Consider the following 22,915-nt stretch of genomic DNA (forward strand, 5'->3'; position numbering starts at 1 on the left):
TTCCTTCAGCAGCGCAGTCTTGCAACATTTGTCCTTGGATCTTCTTGCTTTGACTCTTGCTACATACTGCCTGCCTTGTTTCTGTTTCCTTGGAAACAACAATTTTGCAAAATGCATCCCTGAATTCCATTTTTCAGGTGTTGACAGAATTATATGTACCTCCTCTCTTCGTAGTGACTTGGTTTGAGTTTTAATCTTTCCTTTCACATCCACCATGTATGATGTCCTGTGACCCACAGAAGAGGGATAGAGCTCTCCAGATGCTAAGATCTGTTCTCATCCTGGACTCTGACCCTGGTACTGAGAAGCTACCTTCCCTGGTACAAAAAAAGGAAACAGTGAGGTCCTGCGACCACCTGCATCAGAACCAACTGTTAGAAAAGACCTTTGAGGGCAGTGGTCACAACTTTGAATCACCTGGGGAGCTTTTTATTTATTTATTTATTTTTAAATTAAATTTATTTTATTTTTATTTATTTTTGGCTGCATTGGGTCTTCGTTGCTGCGCGCGGGCTTTCTCTAGTTGCGGCGAGCGGGCGCTACTCTTCGTTGCAGCACACGGTCTTATTGCAGCGGCTTCTCTTGCTGCAGAGCACGGACTCCAGGCGTGTGGGCTTTAATAGTTATGGCACGTGGGCTCAGTAGTTGTGGTTCGCGGGCTCTAGAGCGCAGCCTCGGTAGCTGTGGTGCACGGGCATAGTTGCTCCACGGCATGTGGGATCTTCCTGAACCAGGGCTCAAATCCGTGTCCCCTGCATCGGCAAGCGGATTCTTAACCACTGCTCCACCAGGGAAGCCCTGGGGAGCTTTTTAAATACCAATCCCAGGCCACACCCTCCTGAGATTATGCTGTAATTACTCTGGGGTGGGGCCTCGGCATCTGTATTTTTTACAAGGCTCCCCAGGTGATTCTGATGTGCTGCCTGGATTGAGAAACACTGATCTAAGGCCCCCACCCAAGACCAAATGGATCAGATGATTCTGACAGACACTAAAGTTGACAAACCCCTCACCTATGATATTCTTTATGAAATCATCCTAATGGGCACACCTCTACGCACACAGCTATTCCCTGAGTTATAGATGGGCAAAGAGAATTGACTGCTTTTCACAAATGAGGAAGGTGAGAGACAGAGAAGAAATTTCTACTGAGGTCACATAGTGAGTCAGCAACAGCAATGGGCCTAGCACCTAGTGGATGCTTGTGGACTCAAAGCATTTTTGCAAAAGTCACAGATTTGATGTTTGGATGACCCAGAGAAGTGCTAGCATACTTGGTACTTCCCGCTAGTTCATGACAGTGAGTTCTTGGCTGCCTGTATCTGAGCAGGTAATTCTCACTTTGGAGTTGGAAGACCCAGCTTAGGGAGCTTGGGCTTCTCAAACTGCTAAGTACTAAGACTACCCCTGAAAGGTTATTTAAAGTGCTATCTCTAGGGCTCTATCCCTGAGAGTCTGATACCTCAGGTCTATGGTGGGATCCAGAAATCTGCCCAGAGTCCTGGTCTAGGTTCAAATAGCACTGGGGGAGCTTTCAACAGAATTGATGAATCAGGAAGCCCACAGAGTCAAATCTATTCATTCGCTAAATAAATATTGATTGACTATTATGAGACGGGCTCAATGCTATTCCCACAACATCAGCAACGAGACCAGAGACGTCAGGGTGGGAGAGGAAATTAAGGGTGGGGTGGGCGGCGGGGTGTCCGGTTAATTAAGTAACAAAGGAGTGGGCCTGTGAGAGCTTCCCCCTGTATATCCAAATCTCACCCATCTTTTGAAGTTCAGCAAAGCTCTCATCTCCCCCAGGTAAGCTCTGGAGACATTAATTACCTGAGTTTGAACTCCAGCTATGCCACTTAGTAGCTGTTGGCTCAAACCACTATAAGCCTCAGTTTCCTCCTTTGTAAAACCGCAGTACCAATCTCACAGGGTTCTGGTGAGGAATGCATAAAAGAACGCATTGAAGAGCACTTAGTACCATGCCTGGTACATGTTAATCTTAAGTATCAGATATTACTGTTATTATTTCCTGACCATCTTGGCCTGCTCTGATTTCTCCTTCCTTTGAACTTTTAGACTTCCTTACAGTGTCAGAAGGGAAGGTCGCTTCGTGATCATCTAGTCTGATTCCTTCATGTTATGGAAGGCGAAGCTGAGGACCAGAGAGGGGAAGGAACTTGCCCAGGGCCACACAGCAGAGCCAGGACTCAAACTCAAGTCTTCCGATACCCAGTCCAAGGGCCTCTTCTTCCTTGATGTCTAACCCTTGGCCTGAACAGGGAAGGCAATTTCAGGAAATCCATGGCTGGAAGAAGGAAGAAGGGGAAGAGAAGGTGGGAGAAGCTGATTGTTCTCAGCATTTGAGCAGGGAAAGCCCAGAGCTAATCTTCCCACTGGGTACGCAAACCAAGTGTTCTAACTGGAGATTGCAGCTCGTGTGGGTCCAGCTACTCGAGCCTCCTTAGCCCTTTAAGGTCCCTCCACCATTTAGGACTCCAGGAGCAGGACCCAGTCTAAGCTGAGTTTTGTGAATTCACAGAGGATCTATGATGATTGTGGCCTCTGGAGAGAAACTACTGTGTATAGGGGAAATATCACAATCCCGGAACATCAGGGCTGAATTACACATTATACTAATGAGGAATCTGAAACTCCATTTCCTCTAGGAAATTGAGGGACATTCCTCAATTTCACAGAAGGCTCTGGCTGACTCAGGGGGCTTCACAAAGGGAGCCAGGAGCAAGATCTCTCTCCCTGATGCTGAGTCCTGCCATCATCCCAAATGCCAGTTTCTGAGCTGTTGGGGACATGAGTAAGGGAGGCCTTGCAATTTGGTATCAGAGGACAGAGATGGGAGCATCTGACAACGTGGGTGTGAGAAGGTATATTTTTACTCCCTGCAGAGAAAAGAGTTTACATGCATGGAAGACCCTTTGCGCCTGGTCTAGCTCAGGGACTGCTGTCATTAGTCCTGTAGGACTTTCTGCACGGTTTGGTATGGTAGCTGCTTGCCAGATGTGGCTATTGAAACATTTAAAAAGCAGCCTGTGCAACTGGGGGACTGAGTGTGGTGTGGGAAAGAGCACTGGACTAGGAGTCAGGAAGTCCCTCGATTAACTCACTTCCCCTGTCTGTTCTTTACTTCCACATCTGTAAAGTGAGACTGTTGGGCCAGGAGGTGTCTCTAGCATTCCCCGGGCAATCCCAATCTGAAGGGCACAGAAGCAGTTGAGGATCAGAGTCAGTGGGCTCTCCCACTCTGTCACCCCCTGTCCCCCTACCTCCCAGTGCCCTGTCCAGGACTGAGGTGGCCTCTTGATATCTGACCCTGGGTATTTCTCCAGACCCACCTCTGTCACTTCCCCTTTGCTTGCTTCAAACTCCATGGTCCACTCAGAGTGAACAATTTTCAGTTCCCTGAATGTACTCTCTCTTCTCTTTGCATATTCTATTCCCTTTGCTGAGAACACCCTTCCTTATGCTCTTGCTTGGCTACTTTCAGGTCTCAGCCAAAGTGTCCCTTCCTTTAGGAAGACTTCCCAGATCCCAAATCCTGACCAGACGCTCCTTTGTCCTGGCTCCTATAGCTCCTTGTATTCCTCCTGTCAAAATATAACTCTGCCACCCTTGACTGTAGTTACCTATTGATTTGCCTGTAGCCCCCAGAGCAAAGCTATCCAATAGAACTTTGTGTAGTGATGGAAATATTCTATACATGTGCAGTCTAAGGTGGTAGCCACACATGGCTCTTTAGCACTTGCGATGTGGCTAGTGCTACTGGGGAACTGAATTATTAATTTTATTAATTTCAACGAATTTATATTTAAATAGCCATGTACTGCTAATGGCTACTGTACTGGACAGCACAGCCCAGAGCCTGTGAGCTCTGAGTGGGCAGAAAGTGGGTGTGACTTGTCCATTCCAAGGTCTTCAGTGGTCTATAATGTTGTGCAAGAATGATGAAACTCCAGAACCGGGAATGATGGAGAAAGGCCAGCTCATCCAGATGGTCCCCATCCATCTCCTCCTTGGCATCTTCTCAGCAGATAATGAACTGAGACCTTACGTTTGTAAAGCAGTCAGTAGTTTACAAAGTATGTCTGTAAACTATCATTTTATTTTAATTACCATCACAGGAGGCGGGCAAAGCAGGACTCATTATTCCCATTTTACAGCAGGAGATCACTGAGGCTCAGGATGGGGAAGTGAGCCTCAGGAGTTAGTGCAGAGCTGGGCTGTTCATTGGTGGGTAGGTCTCTAAGGCCCCACTCAACATCTCAATGAGATCAGGCACAGAGGGAAGGAGTGGGCTTTTTCCTACCCTGTGGAGAAGAAACTAAGTGGAAACAGATGGAAGAGGAACGGGGAGGGGGGATGGGCAAGAGGATGTGCGCTGGGCGGCTGGTGATTTTGGCCAGGACCCTGGGTGCTGGAATCCCCCCACCTTAGGCAAAGGAAGAGATCGAGGTCCTCGGGGAGAACCGACGCTGGGGCAGGGTGGCCCGGCCGGGTTGCCTCTGCCCCTGGGCCAGTTCCCAGTCCAGCCACAGAATCATCAGGCTTCCGGGCGGGCTCTTACCAAGAGCCCCCTCCCTGCCCTGGAATTCACAGCAAGCGACAGCCCGTCTGGGAAGTGACAGGTGGGGAACTGACAAAGAAGGGCCCTGTGCTCTGCCAGGGGGCGGGATGGGCCTCAGTCGAGTCTGCGGGGCTGCCTGCGTCTCTGTTGTGGGGAATTCCCCTCCTGCCTAAAAGTCAGCCTGGCCCAGCTCTCCTTCCTGCAGAAGCGCAGTGAGCTGAGGAGCCTTCTCGGGTGGCAGCCCCGCTGCACAGACCCCGTCCTCCCCTGCCCTTCCCCAGGTGAGTGACCCGGCCCGGGGGCCGTGAGCCAGGACAGGGCAAGGGCTCACCGCACAAGACTGCCGGGGCCACCAGACCCTCCTGGCTGAGCCACGAGCCACCTGGCCCCCCTCTGCTTTCCTGCCAGCTGGGATCTGTGGCTGCCCCGGCCCAGCTCCCTCACCCGCTCAGGGCTTGGCCTCTGGGTCTCTACCTCCTTGCCTGGCCTGGTTCTCCTCCTGCGTCTCTCCCTGCATTTCTTATTTCCTCTTCCTGCCCTCCTCTTCTTGCTCTGCCTTCTCAGCCAGTCTTTTTCTCTCCGGTCGCTGCCAATTTTTCCAAAGGGAAGGAAAAGAAAGGTCTATTTTTGTCTTATCCTTCTCCCAAGAAAAGGGGTTAGGTAGGTTTGCAAGTGTGAAGGCAGGTGTGTGTGTGTGCATGTGTGAAAACGTGTGTCTACGTTTGTGAGCGTGTGTCACGTCTCCCGAGGTGCCTGTGTGTACGACTGTGTGAGCAAAAGCGTGTGAGCGTTGTCTATGTGTTTGTGTGTGAGTGTGTCCGTGGGCGTCTGTGTCTGGGTCATTACACGATTATGCGTCTGTGAGTTTTTGAGGGTGAGTGTGTGGGCATGTGGTGGGCACTTCAGTGGTCTAAAGCTAGACAGGAAGAGACCAGGTGGGAGTCTGGCCCTGCCTCCCCTGGGAACATGGTGGAAGGCTGGGGCCCTCCGTAACACGGGGGAGAGCGGACGTCTGGAGGGCTCTCCCACCTGCTCTCCTCCAGCGTCAGCTGGACCTTTCTGTGGTTGAGCCTTTAACACAGAGAGAGCCCAAGGCACTAGGAGTGGGTGATGGGCTGGCAGACAGTGGTGGTGCAGCCTCCTCTTTGATCACAGTCAGTCCAGATTTTCCAAAGCTGGTCAGAGGCCCAGCCCAGGGAAGTCCCTGGCTAGGAGGAGCAAGGAGTGGAGGCCAAGTCGCTGTCACAGTGGCTTCTGGGCTGGAGAAGAATGGAGGGAGAAGTGGGAGGGGCCCTAGAAGAGGGTGCATGGGAGAGGACTTAGGGTGAGGCTGAACAGCACCGTCAGGGCTTCCCAGGATTAGGAAATGCTCTGGTTCCCATGGGTCTGCCTCCTTCAGGGGCTGGGCTGAGCCTGGCTGACCTCTTCCCACTTCCAGGAGGATGACAAGGGGCAAGCTTGGATCCAAACCCAGATCTGCTTGACATTCTGAGCTGGAGACAGGGAGGCCAGAGGGAGAGGAGCTGGCCTGGGGCTCCCAGGAACTGTGGGAGGGGCCTGGCTAGGCCACATCTGCTACAGGCGGGAATTTCCCCCACTGTCACTTTGCCCTTTCCTCTCCTCCAGCGGAGCCCTAGAAAGCCTAGAGTAAGAGGCAAGCCCAGGGACGCAGCGGAAACAGTTGGGATGAAAGAAGAGGAAAACAGGAAAGACCCTGGAGGAAAAGGAGAAATGCCTTCTAAGCCTGGTGTTTCCAAGAACACTTTGTGAAGTCTAGGACAAGTTCCTCCACAGCTCTGGGCCCTGAGGTCCTCACTGGAAAGAGTAGATGAATGGTCCCTGCCCACCCTATAGGGCTGATCATAAGTATCATTGTTGCCTCTCACTGATGCCAGGTTCTGTGATGTTTCATTCTTTCTACACTGTGTATTGGGCACTGTTTTAACTTTCTTGTTATTGATGAGGAAACTGGAGGAGAGTCATCGTGAGGTGTAAGTGGCAGGACTGTGATCCAAGCCAGGGTCTATCAGACTCCAGGGTCCACCTCCTAACCCTTGCATGACATGCCTCTTGGAAGTGGGGCAAACTGTTAATATGAAATGGTTTAATTCACCTTAAAGTGCTGAATGAATGTGAAAAGTTATGGATTTCTTTTTTTTAAATAAATTTTTATTTATTTATTTATTTATTTTTGGCTACGTTGGGTCTTCATCGCTGTGCGTGGGTTTTCTCTAGTTGTGGCAAGTGGGGCTACTCCTCGTTGCAGTGTGCAGGCTTCTCATTGCGGTGGCTTCTCTTGTTGCAGAGCATGGGCTCTAGGCGTGCAGCCTTCAGTAGTTGTGGCACACAGGCTTAGTTGCTCCACGGCATGTGGGATCTTCCTGGACCACGGCCCGAACCCGTATCCCCTGCATTGGCAGGCAGATTCTTAACCTCTGCGCCACCAGGGAAGCCCCAAAGTTATGGATTTCTTAGCGCCGTTGTATCCATCCTCTCATGCAGTTATTTGGGATGTAGATAGAACTAAATGCTTTCTGGGGCTTGGGGTGGAAAGCAGAGACCATAGACTGCTCACTTATTTACTCTTTACCCCCAAATACAATTACCTAATACAATTTCAGCCAACACCATGTGCTTGACATGCATTTCTCATTTATCACTGAAATCTCCCTCTCATATATACACACACACCCAACACCAAAAAGCACCTAGAATCCATCGTAGGATTTTCCATTCCTGAGATTGCCTCCGGCTATGGAGATGTGGGACTGGATCTAAGGAAGGGACCCAGACCCAGGACTGCTCCTTTCTTAGTTCATTAGCTGCTCATCACCCCTAGCGAAGGCCCAGACTCACTAATTCACCTATCAGAGTGAGGCACATGTTCGTTTGTCTTAGAAGCTCTGTTTTCCATGACTGAGATGTGTGGAAATAGCATTGCTCCGGGAGCAGGAGACTTAAGTACTATCCCAAACTTGCTGTAAGACTTGTGACAAGTCCCTGGTCCTCCCTGGCCCTCAGTGGCTTCATCCCTGTAAGAAAAAGGCTTGATCCTTTCTAAGGACTCTTTAAGGACTGGCATTTTGAGTTCTGTGCCTTGCTAGCTGGCAAGACTCCATAATATAATGTTCAAGAGCGTGAAGAGATTAAGAACCGGGATCTTCATGTTCCAGTGATCTGTTGCTGCTGAAGACCCTGTGGAAGTCACCTAATGCCTCAGAGCCCCAGTTTCATCTGTGAAGTGGGGGTGATAATGGTTCTGACCTCAGAGGCTGGTTGGGAGATATGTGAAAGTGCAGACCTAGCACACAGCAAATATGCCATAAATATTACCTTCTAATGTTTTTAATATGCAGCTTTCACTCCTTTTTAGGCCCTTGATTTAGAGCTAAATCACTTATAGGTTGAGGGCTTTTTGGTATGTGTTTCTTATCCCTCAAATGTGGATTTAGGTGTGAAACTTTGGAGCAGCCTTGGTGGAGGTGGTGGAAGGGGGCGGGGGAGTGGTAGAAAAGAGATTGGGAAACCGCCTGCCTTAAAACAAAACGAAACAACGAAACAACACACAGGCCCTTTGATTCTCCTGCCAGGTGGGGCTTTGCACTGCTGCTTGTCCTCACTCTGGAAGAGCAAGAGATTCCCAGCTGACTAAGTCACTCAGTTCTCAGTGTCAGGCCCAGCTTCCCAGCTTGGAAATTTCCTTCCAGGGCTGGGGGGAGAAGGGGGTGCCAGGCTAGGGGGCCCGTCTCCTACCCTGCCTAGCCCCCAGAGTCTAGGGTCCCAGAGAGTTTGTGGATGGTGGGATGGAGCCTGGGGAGGTTGCATTCTGGGTTTAACAGTGAAGTTCTACTCAGTGCGTGCAATCCACATCTACAAACCACTATCTTTTCCTGAATGCCTACTGTGTGCCAAGCTTTGGGATTTACTTACATTATCTCACTTATCCTCATGATCGCCTAAGGGGTAGGTAATCATTATCTCCATTTTTTAGAGAGGAACAGAGACTTAGAGAGGCCACCCAGGAAGGCAGTGGTTGAATGGTTAGAACCCCATTAGTTAGGTCCATGGCCTACGTTCATCATGAGTGTTGAGTTTCTGTAAGAAAGTAAGAAAAATCAGGACACTGTAAAGACAACATGATGCAGTGGAAAGAGCACATATGACCGGGAGCCAAGGACCTGGGTTCCAACCCTGGTTCCATCACTCCATGTGCGTGGCCTTAAGTAAGTTCTTTACTACTCTGAGGACTCAGTTTACCATCTGCCAAATAGGGGATTGTGATCAACGGTGCAATGGCCCCTAACATGGAATGTTTAGAACTCAGACTGAAATGGATGGAAGAGGTGGATGTGGTCATGACTTTGAAGAGATGCATCTTCTCACATATTGCAGTTGTTAAGAAAAATTATCCAGAAGGAGGGAATCGGGCAAAAAGATGACTGTGTGACCTTTTTGTGCCATACTAGAGCACTGTCCAACAAGCCCACCTCTAGGAATCACCCGGCACTTTGGGGAATGAAACCATTTGCATAATTCTCTAAGGTCAGACATTTACAAAAACAGCTGAAATAGTTTGGAAACAAAATGCAAACAGTTGGAGACTCTTCATTTTTTAAAGTAAATTTCAGTGTTCATGAGAAGGACTTTGTTTGGGATTAGGAAGAGTGCATTCCAGGAAAAGCAAACTGGGAATTACAGACAAGAGCAGGAAGAAAACCGGACAGGGCAGGCAGGGGCAGCGCACAAATGGGTGAGGTGATGCCTGAGAGCTGCAGTATGAACCAGTCCAAGATCGTAATCTCCTGGTGATTGGTCACACTCAGTGGTGCTTTGTTTGGTGTTCGCATCCCTCTCTTCAAAATATGTGTACTTATTTTCATAATTAAAATGAACTAGAATTAATATCGTTTTGAGACTTTGATAACCCCTTTGAAGTAACTAAAAGCATCCCAGGATGTCACAAATCTTGAAAGGAGAGTTCTTGGATTAGGCATATAGTTGCGTAGGTTGTGTGTGTGTGTGTGTGTGTGTGTGTGTGTGTGTGTGTTTTCACACAGAGTCACAGTTAATTTACAGAGCTCTCCTGTAAAATGAGGGCCTGTATGAAATAGTTCCCCAAATCCTTTCTGAGGATGAGGGCCTGTCAATGACTAAGTTTTCAATAGTTCCGGTGAAATGAATCTTTCGGAATAAGTTTTTCATAAAGCTATATTAACCCAATTTGAAGAGCTGTCCTATATTCCAAGGTTAGGACTTGACACTTTTTGAAATTAAAATTTACCCTCTTTTAAATAAAATGGTGGGCTTAAAAAAACAAGTGTTCCCAAGCGTAAACCAAGGTACTGCTCCTTCCTGGGCTGGGAAATCTCACAGCCTGTTTGCATGATCTGGCCCACATATAGGTAGACCGTGTAGAAAGTGGGCTACGGATTTGCTCACTTGGGTTTCAATCTTGGTTCAGCCACTTACTGAGGTCATCTAACCTCCACGCGCCTTGTACATTAATTTATTTACGGTTACAAAAAAAGGGGGGGATAAAAATCATCTCACTAGGGTGGCTGACCGAATTAAATAAATAAAGCATGCAAAGTGCTTACCAAGTTTGGAGCAGTAAGTACGCAAAAAATGTCAGCTGTGACAATGAGATTCTTTAAGGGTACTTTCACCTCAGAATTTCTGTGAGCTCTGTAAGAAGTCCGGGGGAGCCCTGGACCGAACTCTAGGACCCCGAACTCTAGCTCTGGCTCAGCTACAAATGCTTACATGCCGTTTGGCAAGTCTCCCCCGCTCCCCCACCGGGCTCCGGCCCCTGTGCCCCTCGGCGCAAGGAAAGGGTGGGTGGTCTCTTAGGCGCGTCTCTACTCTGAAATTCCGGCTTTCAGTGTGGCCCCAGCCTCATTCCGGCGCCCGGAGTTTCCGCAGCAGGGAGGGCGGCGAGGGACTGCCCGGACCTGCGGAGGTTGCAGCCCGAGGCAAAGGCTACCCAGGAACCGGCCTGCTCCGGCGGCGGCTGTTTACCTCTCTGCGTCCCACCCCGGTGGCTGCGGACCCGCCCAGATGGCGCAGCGTGATTGGGCGAGCGGCCTGTCAATCACTGGGGACTTTCCCAGGGGGTGGGGCGGCCCGGCCCCCAGCACTTCCTAGTCACCGGCCCTGTCCCCTTTCCCCGACCCGGGGTCCTGTGCAGTGCTGCGGGGCCAGAGACTGGCCCAGGCCTCTACCGCGTCCCTGGACTCGGGCTGGACGCGGGGAGCGGGGTGCTGTCTCCCCGGGTCCCCACCCTCACGTAAGTCGGCCGGGCGGAGCGGGGATGGAAAGGAATGGAGTCTGGGACTGGGCCGGTCCCAGCCTCGGTAGTCCACCGGGCGTGGCAGGGGGGAGGTCAGGCCCGGACTGGTGGCCTGGGTTTCTTGTCTCCTGGGCTCCGGCGCCCGAGGTCCCCGGGCGCAGGGCACCTCCCGGGGCGGCCGGGTCCGGCCGAGTGGGGAATCCCTGACCTGCGCGGAGGGTGGTGGGCGCGCGTGCGCACTGAGTGGGCAAGCGTGTCTGGGAACTGCAGGCGGGCTGTGTGCTGGGTGTGCGGACCCGCGGGTTGGAGGGTGTGTGTGCGGGCGTGGGTCTGTTTATAGTGTGGGAGACCAGTTTTGGAAGCCATGTGCACACGTAATGAAGAGGAAAATAACTTATTGGGCGCTTTCCAAGTGCTGAACTAAGCTCTTTACATGTATTAAACTCGTTTAATTGCCACTTCCATCCTCAAAACGAGTATGATTATTATTATCCGCATTTTACCGGTTAGGAAACCGAGGCACTTGGAGATTGGGGTCATACAGTTAGAGAGTTGCAAATTCAGGATTTGAACGCTGACGTTTGACTCCAGACTCTGTGCTATATACTGTTTCTGTTGAACATATTTTGCCCACTGTCGGAGACAACATTTGGGTGCATTTGCAGGGTAGCTGTAGTGAATTTTGGGGAGCGATTTGGGGTGTGGAGTTTCTACATATGCGTGAGTTTTCCGCTGTAGAACATTTGTCTGCAAGAGTGTGTGAAATTGTGTGTACATGAAAGTGACTGTATTATATATTCATTAATTGTATGGGAATTTTGTGGGTGGGAATTTTGTGCGGCTGAGTGAGACTTCGTGTTTTGGTTGGGGGGGGGACTTTTGTGGATGATGCAGAAGAATCAGCAACGTTTATCCCCACCCCCTTGCAGAATGACAGTGCAGAGAAATCTATGGATTCCTAATGCATCATTTTTATTTCACAGTGTTGTCAAAATAGAATTTAATCAGCTCTTACTCATTTTCCAAACAATGTGGTAGGGTAGAGGGGAATTCAGCACCTGATGAGAGATCCGGAAAGAGGACTCTCAATTTCTTTTTCATTCCTGACAATGGATATTGCATTAGGAGGCTGGAATGTTTATTAGCACAGACTCATAGCAATCCTATGATGTATTAATATCACTGTTTTACAGCAGAGAGAACTGAGGCAGTGAAAAACCAATAATGGTAATAATAACAGCTTACATTTATCAGCACATACTGTGTGCCAGGCACAGTGCTTTATGTTGTATCTCATTTACTCTTTTCAGCAACCCTAGGAGAGAGTCACTAGTAGTAGCCTCAATTTTGAGGTGAGGAAACTGAACCCCCAAAAGGTTAAGACTTGCCCAAGACTAGTAAGCCTTGAATCCTGGGCCCTGTTTCCTTTCCACTATCCTGGCTGTGTCCTGGGATCAGGGCCTGGCACTTCAGTGAAGCACTTGATCATGTCCCTCTGGAGGCTGCAGCCGTGAGTGTCCTGTGTTCTACATACTTATGTGACCCTGTTTTCTCCCACCCATGTGTGTCCGTGGGTATGGCATGGCACTCACGCTGAGGGTTGCTGCCTGCCCCTATTCCCACATCAGGGCCTTTGGGGCCCCAGGAAGCCGTGGGGTCTGACTCATACCCTAACCCCCAGTGCTGCCTGTGACTTGGGCCCCGGATGTTCTGGGTTGGGTTGGCCGACCTGATTTGAACACCTCAGAATTGTAGGAGGTCGGCTGTCTGCCTCCCTCTCTGGGTGCTACTGGGTACTATTTTATTCTTGCACTCACTGTGATTTAACCACAGCAGCCTGCTTTTTTTCCCCTCGGACAGGCCAAGCTTATTCTTGCCTTGAGGCCTTTGTATGTACTGTTCCTTCTGCCTGGAACACCTTTCCCCAGCTCTTTTCATGGCTGGTTCTTCCTTATCTGTCAAGTCTCAGCTCAAATGTCACCTCCTCAGAGGGGCCTTCCCTGACCTTTCTATGCAAAGTAACCCCTTTTTTCACTTTCTGTCATATTACTATTATATATATTTTTTAATACATTCATCACGCCCTGAAATGATCTTGCTTATTTGCAATTGAGAAAGTATGTGTGTAGACACGGTATGTGTCAGGCATACAGTAATTTTTACTGTTTGCTTGTTTGTTGTCTTCCTCTTTTCCTAGAATAGAAGGGTGAGAGCAGGGACCTCTTTAGTCTTCACGTGTGCGTTCCTGATACTAGATAAAGAGTGTCTGGGGTAAGGCTTTGCTGGGTTTGTTCAGCAGATGAGTAGAATAGAAGAAACTAGAATAATGGTGCATTTCACAGATGAGAAAACTGAGTCCTAGAGATGGGAAGGCACTTGTCCCAGAGAGGTAGTGGCAGAGTCAGGGTGAGAGCCAGAACTTGCTTCCCAAGGCATTTTTCTTTTCTTCTGATAGTCAGCAAACATTTCCTGACAGCCCTCCGGCCTGGTGCTGTGTGGAGTGGCGTGGTACTCAGGTGAATAAGGTACTGGCTCTGCCCTCCAGGAACTCGTTGTGGACTGGGCAGAAATGTGACATGAGCGCTAGCTGGAAGGCGTAGTGTGTCAGCACGTGCCCGGCAGTAAGTGTGACTGGGGTGTGGAGCAATTTGGGGGTGCCAGATGGTCAGGGGGCTTCTGGAAGGAGGCGACTTCAAGGCCGAGCCCAGGCAAGATGATGAGGTGCAGAGTGGGGCCTGAGCCCCTTCTGCAACTTAGGGTAAGAGGATTGGGGCTAAGGCCCTGCTGCACTGGGGGAGCTGACCAGCTGGGCTAGGAAAAACCCAATGGTCTTGACTACCAAGCAGAGAAGTGTCAGTTTTTCCCCGTCAGCAGCACTGGGAAGTGATCAGAGCATTGGCAAGCCCAAGCGTGCATCAGAGTCCCCTGGGTGGCGTGTTAAACAGATTGCAGGGTTGCGCCCCCAAGAGTGTCTGATCCAGCTGGTGGCCGTGATGCTGATGCTGCCGGTCCAGCTGCTCTCTGAGAACCCGTGGTGTAGTGTGCCTGATTTAGAGTTCAGCACACCTGGGTGCGTGCTGTGTCTGCTTCCTCTTCTATAAGTTTATGTGATGTAAGTGCTGCTTCCAGAGTGGTGTGAATTAATGAGACAGTGTGTGTCAAGCACTCAGCACAGGGCTGGCATGGGGTAAGTGATCAATCGCTGCTGGCTGCCGAACATCGTTAAATCTCATTAAATTAATGAGAAATCTCATTAAATCATCATTAAATCTCATTAATGAGGCTGATCATGAGGCTGTTGAAGGGATTTCAGTAGGAGATGATGCAGATGGTCCGATTTTTCAGGCTTCGGGGTGACTTGCCTTTAACCCTCTGCCACCTCTGGACCATGCTGTGTCCTCTCTCGATGGGTCATCCTTTGTTTTGTCTCAGACGTCTTTCCATCCTTGTTTGGAATAGTGGCAGTAGACATGTGGGAGGGCCGCAGAGGACATCTGGCCCGAATTTCCTCAACAGCACCCAGCACCCCAGCAGGTGATCAGCCAGCCTCCGCTTGACCACCCCCAGTGCAGCGTCAGGAGTGAACTGCCTTGTAGGCGGCCCCTTCCAGTGTTGTTACAGGTGGCTCCCCATTGTGGGCCCACCTCCTTTCTCGTCCCTCTTTTTTCCCCTCACTGCTCACCTGACCACGTGGAGGGAGGGGTGCAGGACGAGAGAGAGGGAGGGCAGTAGGAGGTGTGGTGAAAAGAGCACGCAGCTGGCCACCAGAAGACTGGGTTTGCTTCCCCTCTGTGTCACCGCCGTCCCTGCAGCCTTGGGCAGGTCCTCCTCCCTTTGCTGGCTTTGGTGTCCCAGCTGCAAAATGAAGGGATTGCAGTGGCAGGCGTCTTAGGGCATTACTTCCAGAAAACTGTAGCCCAGTGACTGGGCCGCCCTCTATGGCTTCGGTAGTTGCCGAGTTCTTCCCACAGGGCCAGGCCTTTCTGTGCCCACCCTCCCGGCTTCTTGCTGCTGCCCACCCCCCACCTGCCCCTCCTCTTCCTTTTCCTCTTTGGAGAGTGTCTGGAGCCCCCTGGAGAGTGGCCAGAAGGAAGGCACAGGGAAGCAGGGAGAAGCGCCCCTCGTTCTGTGGGGAGCAAGGCTCCCTGGCCCGCAGAGACAGACCTGGGCGGCCGCTTGTGGGAGGAAGTGCTTGTTTTTCCCCGTGACCGGCCCGGGACAGTCGCTCTTCCGATAGGAACGGATGACTGGGCTGAGGGGCGGCTGGCTCTTTTTCTGGGGGCTGTCCCCGGGTGGGGCTGAACTCTCCTCTCCCCAAGGAGCCCACCCCGAGGCTGTTGCCTGTGTCCTTGAGCACCTGTGGAGTGGAGAGACCCGGTGGCCCAGGCAGATGTGTGAGTGTGGGGGGGGGGAGGGGGCTGGGGGCTGGGGTGTCGTGTCACCAGGGAGTCATCTACTCAGAGGCCAGAGCTGGTGCTTTTAGGGCGGGCGTGGGGGTGTCCCATGAGTCCGGGGCCCTTGGTTTTGTCTCCACCCGCAGTGGAGGACGCCTGTACCGCTCTCAGCTGGCCAGCACACCCTGGTCCTGTGCCTTCCTCACGGCCAGCTTCATCTCAGCGGTCTGAGGGACCCCAGTTCCTGCCACACCCCCACTGCTGCCTCTGAGGTGCTGCCACTCCCCGCCCCAACCTCTGGGAAGAGGAGTGGGGGTCTGAGGACGGCAGACCTGACTTCTAGAAAACACGAAGGAATCTTTCAGACACAGAGGTAACATGCAGACACTTGGGCATCCACCCATCCAGCTTAAGAAAGAACGTATTTTCTGTTCATGTGAAAATTTCTCCCCGATCATCTCCTTCCCCACCCCTCCAGAAGCAAACAAGTGTTCTGAATTTAGAGCTTATTCTCTTGTATTTCTCTACAGTTTTATTATAAACATATACATCTGTAAACAATATTTAGTATTGTTTTGTTTGTTTTAAAATGTTATTTAAATGCCATCATACTGCCTGTGTTCTTCTGCAACTTGCTTGTTTCGCTTAGTGTTATATCTGTGAGGTTCATCCTTGTTTGTGTCTCTAGCGGGTGCCTGTTTGTTTTGCACAGCTGTATAGTATTAGCATTCCCTGGTGTGAAATGGCGTCAGTGTCTTTATTCATTTTCTTCTTCATTAGGTTGTTTCCAGCCTTTGCTGTTAAAATAGGCCCTCTCCGGCTTTTATCTGGGTAGTCTTGCCCCCCGAAGCTCTCTTCCTAACCACTGTGGCTCCTGTTGGGATAGTCTACAGAGTGTTCCCAGTTGGTCCTCACAGCATTGCCATAGGGGGAAGAAACCAGGAAAGTGAGGACTGCTCAGGGTCACTTGGTGAGGGAGCAGAACCAGGAGTTGAACCCATTAAACCCTCTTTACACCATATTTGGTATGAGGGAAATTCTCAAAAGTTGTCATCTTTTCCCTTGGAGGAGGGAGTTACAGGGCTGGAGAAAGCCTTTGTTGGATAAACCAGCTTTGGGCATTTTGGGGTCAGGTAGACAGGAGGACAGTCGAGTCTCCCTTCCCTTTTTTTTTTTTTTTAATTTTTTTTGCGGTACGCGGGCCTCTCACTGCTGTAGCCTCTCCCGTTGTGGAGCACAGGCTCGGGACGTGCAGGCTCAGCAGCCATGGCCCACGGGTGCAGCTGCTCCGCGGCATGAACCCGTGTCCCCTGCATCGGCAGGCGGACTCTCAACCACTGCGCCACCAGGGAAGCCCTCCCTTCCCTTTTGTCCCAAGGTTGGGCCTAGTGCTCTTTGTCCCTGTGGCTGATAGTGGATGTGCTCCTCCTAGGTTAAGAGAGTCACAGCTGCTGGGCGGGAAGCCGGGCTTCTCGGCGCAGAGTATTTGTACCTGTGGATCCCAGGAACCGTGAGGAGGCGAAAGAAAGCGGGCTGGGGTTGCTTGGGCTGCCTTCTCAGCCCTTCTTAGGGGGCTGTTGGCAGTGGGGAGTACAGGCTGGGGACTGATGATCAGGTGGGGGGCTCTTCTCCTTTGTCCCTTGGGAACCGTGCCACCTTGAGCCCAGCTCTGCACCTGTTTTGACTCGGCTTCCTCTCCAGCAAAACAGGTGTAAGTCCCCGTGTGAGGGCCCACAGGCAATGGGTGGGAAGCTTCGCCCTTGTTTCCAGCACCAAAGTCCGGTGCTTTTCTTCCCGCCTTTGTCACCTCAAGCCCAGCCCTGACCTTCCTGAAAGCAGATCCTTTCTGGCGGGTTCCAGGTTGAAACTCTCCTTTACAGTTGCCAGGTCTCCATCTACCACATTCCTTGACTAGAAAACTTGTCCCTGGGCTTTCCCTCCTTATTTATGATTCAGTCCCTATAGCCTGTCTGTCCACGTGAAGCAGATTCATAATAAGGAGGCTCTCATCCCTGCCCGCAGCCCTCCAGCCTCATTTGGTGCCAGAACAGTAGCCCTTTCCTCTTGTTCTGGCCTTGTCAAGCCACTTAACTTAAAAACAAACAAAAAATTAAACTCTCCCTTTAAAAGTGTTACAAAATAACATGTATTCATTAGAGAAAAAACTCCAAAAACTCAAGCAATACCAAACGTATAACGTAAAAAATGAAAGTTGTGTTCTTTTCTCCTCTTTCTCTCCAGCCTGTATTTTAAAATTAATTTTAAAAATAGAACAGGACTAGATTCCATTGTAAAGAGTTAAAAAACTAGGTTAAAAAAAAAGTTTCTTTTGATTACAGTCCCCTAGCCCAAGTCCTTCTCTAGATCTGTCTACTAGCAGCAGTTCGGTGTGTATCTTTCCAGACCTTTATCTATGCACATTTAAGATTTCATACATATATGTATACATACACACACACACACATATGCACACGTAGTTGTGTGTTGTTTAATAAATAGTATCCTATTATACATATAAATCTATACTTTGCTTTTTTCCTTAACAATTTTTTTCTTAATAAATAAATATTTATTTATTTATTTTTGGCTGCATTGGGTCTTAGTTGCTGCGCACGGGCTTTCTCTGGTTGTGGCGAGCGGGGGCTACTCTTCATTGTGGTGTGCGGGCTTCTCATCGCAGTGGCTTCTCTTGTCGCGGAGCACGGGCTCTAGGCGCACGGAATTCAGTAGTTGTGGCACACGGGCTCAGTTGCTCCGCGGCATGTGGGATCTTCCCAGACCAGCTCTCGAACCCGTGTCCCCTGCATTGGCAGGCAGATTCTTAACCACTGCGCCACCAGGGAAGTCCCCTTAACAATATTTTATGGGCACCTTTCTGCCATTGCAAAGCAGTCTGCCCCATTCTTTTTGATGGCTGTATAAGTAGTACATTGAATGAATGCACCATAGTTTATTAAACTAGTCCTCACTTGATGAACATTCAGGACGTTTTTGCTGTTACAGAGTGTGTGGCAGTGCACATCTTTGTCCAGTCTCTGTGTATAGTGACACAGAGATTCCTAGCTTACTTAAATAGGCGATTACCCAGTCAGTTACCTCTGACCCTTTAGATAGTTGAAACCTCCTCAAGCATACTGTTCTACAAGAGAACTTTCTTCTCAGCCAATCAGGCATACAAGCCTGATTGTTGACGTCATTGAGAAAGGACATTCTTTAGTGTGGGCAGCCAGCTATAGGAAAAGCAAATGTCCACAAGACGACATCAGTAGAAACATAATACCTGAAAGGGTGGAGGTGAAACTTGCTCTCTTTGGTCAGGCAAACCACACCTGGAGTGTTGTGTCCAGTTTCAAAGCCAGCTGCAGATAGGGTGGGGGTGGAGGGTTGAGGGGGTGGATGCGGAGGGATCTGGAAGCCAGTCCCTACAAAGGGCGATGCAGGGAACAAGGGCTAAACTGCTTTGACAGAATGCTGCAGGTTCCAAATCTCCTCAGGGCTGAGATGGAGAAGAGGGTCATCTTGTTCCTTATTCTAGGGAACCCCAGGAAGCAGAGCAAGGGTCAGTGGAAGCAGAACTGGGAGTAGCCTAACTACAGCCAATGCTGGCTGCCCAGGGGAGGCTCCTGGAGGAGGAAGTTGGTCTGGGTCACTAAAGATGGTCAACCAGAGTCCCCTGGCTCCCCTGGGGACCGGATAAGCACAGGACCGAATTTCCCCTGAGCTTCCTTTCATCCTGAGAGTCTAAGCCTTGTTGACTGCTGGCAATCAAGGGCAGACTGGTACCTGAGGCAAAGTTAGCAACACATAGAGGTAGGGACCTAGAACCTGGGGCATGTTCCTGATAGTGGGACAACAGGCAGGACTGGTGTCCTCCCCCTGAGACACAGAGCCCTGTGCCCCTCAGTCAGTGCAGGCTAGTGGAAAGGGCACCAATGTTGAAGTCTGATAGATCAAGGCTGGATTCTTTGTTCTGCCACTAACCGGCTGTGTGTCCTTAGGCAAGTGACTTAACCTCTCTGAGTCTGCTTCCTCATCTGAAAAATAGAGATTATGCCATCTAGCCGAGAGGATTGGTTTCCTTGCTGGAAAACAGGGATAAGAATTTTTATCTCTGTGTGGTGAGAAGAAAATGAGGTAATAATGTTGGTAATGATGCCAGCCTAGTGCCTGGCATATGGTAGCACACAACTGTCAGGCCCTCTCCCAGCTTTAGTTACATGCTCTTTGGTCGACTTTTGCAGCGTTTCCAGCCAGCTGATGGCCCTGGTCCTCCCCACTGTCCCTAGGCTGATAGTGTAGAGCCTGGGTCTTGGAGGCTAAGTGGGGGCAGTGGGGCTCCCTCTGTGGGTGAGTCAGTGGAGGGGAGGAGGGGAAGAAGGACACAGAGACGTGTGCCATGTTTGAAGGACACAGTTCTCGGGCTGAGCTGGAGAGCCTGAGTGCAGGCCAGAGAGGAGGGCAGGACCTGGGGAAAGGCTGCAGACATCATCCAGGGGTTTCTCACTGCTCTTGGGGAGGCGACAGCACCCCTGATAGCACTGCAGGAGGATCGATGAGGCAGGGAAATCTGCTTGGGCATTGGGAGGGATTGGAGCTGGGGAGAGCAGGCTTTTTAAGGTCAAAAGGTTTTAGAAAGGGATGACAATAAACTGCAAGTTCTGGAAAGTTAGAACTAGAAGGGGCCTTAAAGTTTGTCTAGTCTTCCCCCTTTTGTTGTATTATTGCTATTGTTGCTAACCTCTCCTTTTAGAAAACTGAGGCTGGGTGATGGAAGATATTTGCCTCGGTGTACGTTGACTAGATCCTACGATTCCTGAGCCCCACCTGTTCCTCATATTACACCCCATGCCTGCAGCCTCTTTATTACTGAGTTGGTTGGAAAGACTGATTAAATCTTTGGCTCCTCACTGGGGAGGATGCTAAGGCGGGCTCCCTGGGTACAGACCATCTAAATAGGTGCTGTCTCTCTGCTGACAGCCATCAAGAGGGCACCGCCTGCTCTTTGATGGATGGACCTGGAGCCCCAGTTTCCCTGATTGTGAAATGGGTGAGGAGGACTGGAGGTCATCACGAAGTGCAGATGTGGACAGATTTTTGCTTTAGTTTGCGAGGTGCTTTCATGATGCCTCACTTCCCGTTAGCCCTTGGGGGACTTGCAAGATATTCCCATTTGCAATTGAGGAAAATGAGACTCAGATGATTCCTAATCTTTCATGAGCATCGCCTTGGTCCATGGGCTTCTGGTAGCTTCAGCTTCACCAGCTGTGGTGTTGTCCCAGTGTCCCTGCTTAACAGTTATTTGCAGTTCACAGAAATTAAGTGGATGCCATAACCAATCAGCTGGGCACAGTTATGGGGCTGCCTCAGCCTTTTAGTAAGAACCTACTGAGTGCCAGGTACTTAGTGAGGTACTATTATTATTATTGTTTAGGAAATCTTATTACAAAATGAATACATTTCTTTGTTAAATAAACAATTGGGAAGTAGAAAGTGAGAACTCCCTTCCAATTATACATATATTATTTCATTTAACTTCCTTAATCTGACCTGCCGTGGATTCTGTTATTATTCCTATTTTGCAGATGAGGCAGCTGAGGCTCAGAAAAGGTGAGGGACTGGTCCAGTATCACACAGCCTGCAGGGGTGGGCAGAGCTGGACCAGGGGGAGGCAGGCGCAGGTGAGGCCGCAGGTGCAGTGTGTAAGGAGGGCTCCCGCTCAGGGTCTCTTGCGTGCACTTGGGCGCCCCTTTTGTTTTGCACCCTGCGTGCCTCACCTGCTTACCCCCAGATCCCACCCTACTGGGCCCCTTTCTTCCTGACTCCAAGACTGTTTTATCGCCAGTGTGCTGGGTCCCGTCTCTTTCCTTGCCTTGTGGCTGGCTCCCAAGCCAGGCTTGGGTCTCCGTGGATCCTTAGGCCAGTTTTAAGTCATCACCCAGTTTCCCTCTGGTCCAGGCTCCTCCCTGTGCCTGTGAGGGAACTGAGGTACAGAGAGTGGACAGCTTGCCCATGCCCATCAGAGCGGGCACGAGGGTAGACATCAGGACCTCTGATTTCCTGTCCTGTGCCTTCCTCCTGAAGACCCCTTCCCTTCACCACGCTGTCACCCCCACCCACCAGCATCCCTGCCAGCCCCTGCCTTTGCCTGGGGATGAGGCTGCTGGCCACCGTGACCTCCCAACTCCCAGTACCAGAGATCTACTCAGGAGTTTTCCTCTGGTCCAGGGAGAACTTCACTTCCCCCAGAGCTGCAACATCTAACTGACCTCAGGATGCAGCCAGTGCCCAGTAGCATTAGATCAGACTAAGTTCCCAAGTGGTCCTCAGTTTCCTCATCTGTCGAACAGACATCAGCCATGCCTTCTTTCCAAGGCTGTTGTGACAGAAAAACAATGCTTGGGAAACTCTAGGTAGTTTGCAAATGTTACTGCCTATGCAAATTCATATCATTCATTCATACCTATGAGCTCCTACTTCTGGCACCAGCACATGGCTGATCACAAGGCAGCTTCTGATGGGCTGAAGCATTTCAGTGCAGAAGCTGGAATGTAAATTTAATTCTGAATCTAGCCTTTTTCAACCGTCATCATCCTCTTGGGTGGCGGTTGTGATTTGGGCCCACGTTCCCACCCCCCCATCCCCTTAGCTGCTCACCTGTCGTTCTGTCACGCCGGCTCTTCCTCCTTTTTTGGGCTGGTGGCTCCTTCAGTTTCAACAGGATCGCCTCCGTCGTTTCACTCTGTCGTCGCTGTCTGGCCTGCCATCTCTCTGGGCCCTTTTTTGCCCCTAAATCGGGACTTTCTGGTTCCAGCGGGCACCCCCAGGCCTCTCAGGGTGGGCTGTGGGATCCCACCCCCCTGCCCTGAGCCAAGATCTTGTCTTGGAAGAAGGTCTGAGCTGGCTGCCTCTTCCCCACCGACGGTTTCTGTTTTCGGAAGGCAGGTTGGTGTCCACTGCTGGCGGGTCACCTGATCTGTAGCTTTAAATTTAAAGGAACCAGGCTCAGGTAGGTATGGAGTCCAGGCCAGACGTGGCAAGAATGTGGGTGGGGCCTCTGCTTTGCAGTGGGATTGCAGCACAGGAGCAGAAATGGAGGGTGGGAGCACTGGCAGACTGGAGAGAGAGCAGGCACCTTCCAGCTCCATCCTGACGTTTTGTGTGACCTTGGTCTTCCTGCTCTGGGGCCTGACTGCTGCCCTCACACCATGAGGGAGGGTCAGGTTAGCTCACGCCCCGGGATGCCTAGGCGCTGAGCTCCCGTACTGCCCCATGCAAGGCGTGTGGGTGGTCAGCGCTTCCTTCCCCTGTCCACACCCACTCCTGTGGTCTGTGACAGAGGGGAAATGTGCTGTCAGCTAGGGAGGCAGGACAGTGATGCAGCCCCGCATTCCGAGATCCCTGGGGCGCCTGGTAACGGGCTTGGCCTTGTTGCCCTTGGAGATTCCCGTCCAGCTCTGTCATCCTGGGAAAGAGTCCCCCCTCCAGGAAAGGCCTAAAAACCACACAGACCAGGAGGAGAGTTCCCATCTGCCCGGCGGTCATCCTGGAACTGCCGCTGACCATCTGGGCATGAGGTCAGCAGGACGTGGAAATTCCCCATTCCTGTCTTTGTGTTTCTTTCCTCCAGAAGTCCAGACCCTCCCTTGGGCA

The 22,915-nt window shown here is 50.8% G+C and overlaps 1 protein-coding gene across 4 annotated transcripts in view; it reads left to right on the top strand.

The window, feature by feature from the left end:
* Positions 1-4,819: 4,819 nt before the first annotated feature.
* TNIP1 (TNFAIP3 interacting protein 1) overlaps positions 4,820-22,915 on the top strand; it is a 52,328-nt gene continuing 34,232 nt past the window's right edge. For 2 of the 4 annotated variants that reach the window (XM_082836400.1, XM_082836402.1), the window contains exon 1: positions 10,742-10,868. The gene's annotated coding sequence lies outside the window, so the exon portion shown is untranslated. Of the gene's footprint in view, positions 4,864-10,733; positions 10,869-22,915 lie in introns of those variants that run through there. The other 2 variants (XM_082836401.1, XM_082836403.1) reach the window with 2 other exon arrangements.

Source organism: Leucopleurus acutus (assembly GCF_964270905.1).
Source record: "Leucopleurus acutus genome assembly, chromosome: 3".
Lineage (NCBI taxonomy): Eukaryota > Metazoa > Chordata > Mammalia > Artiodactyla > Delphinidae > Leucopleurus > Leucopleurus acutus.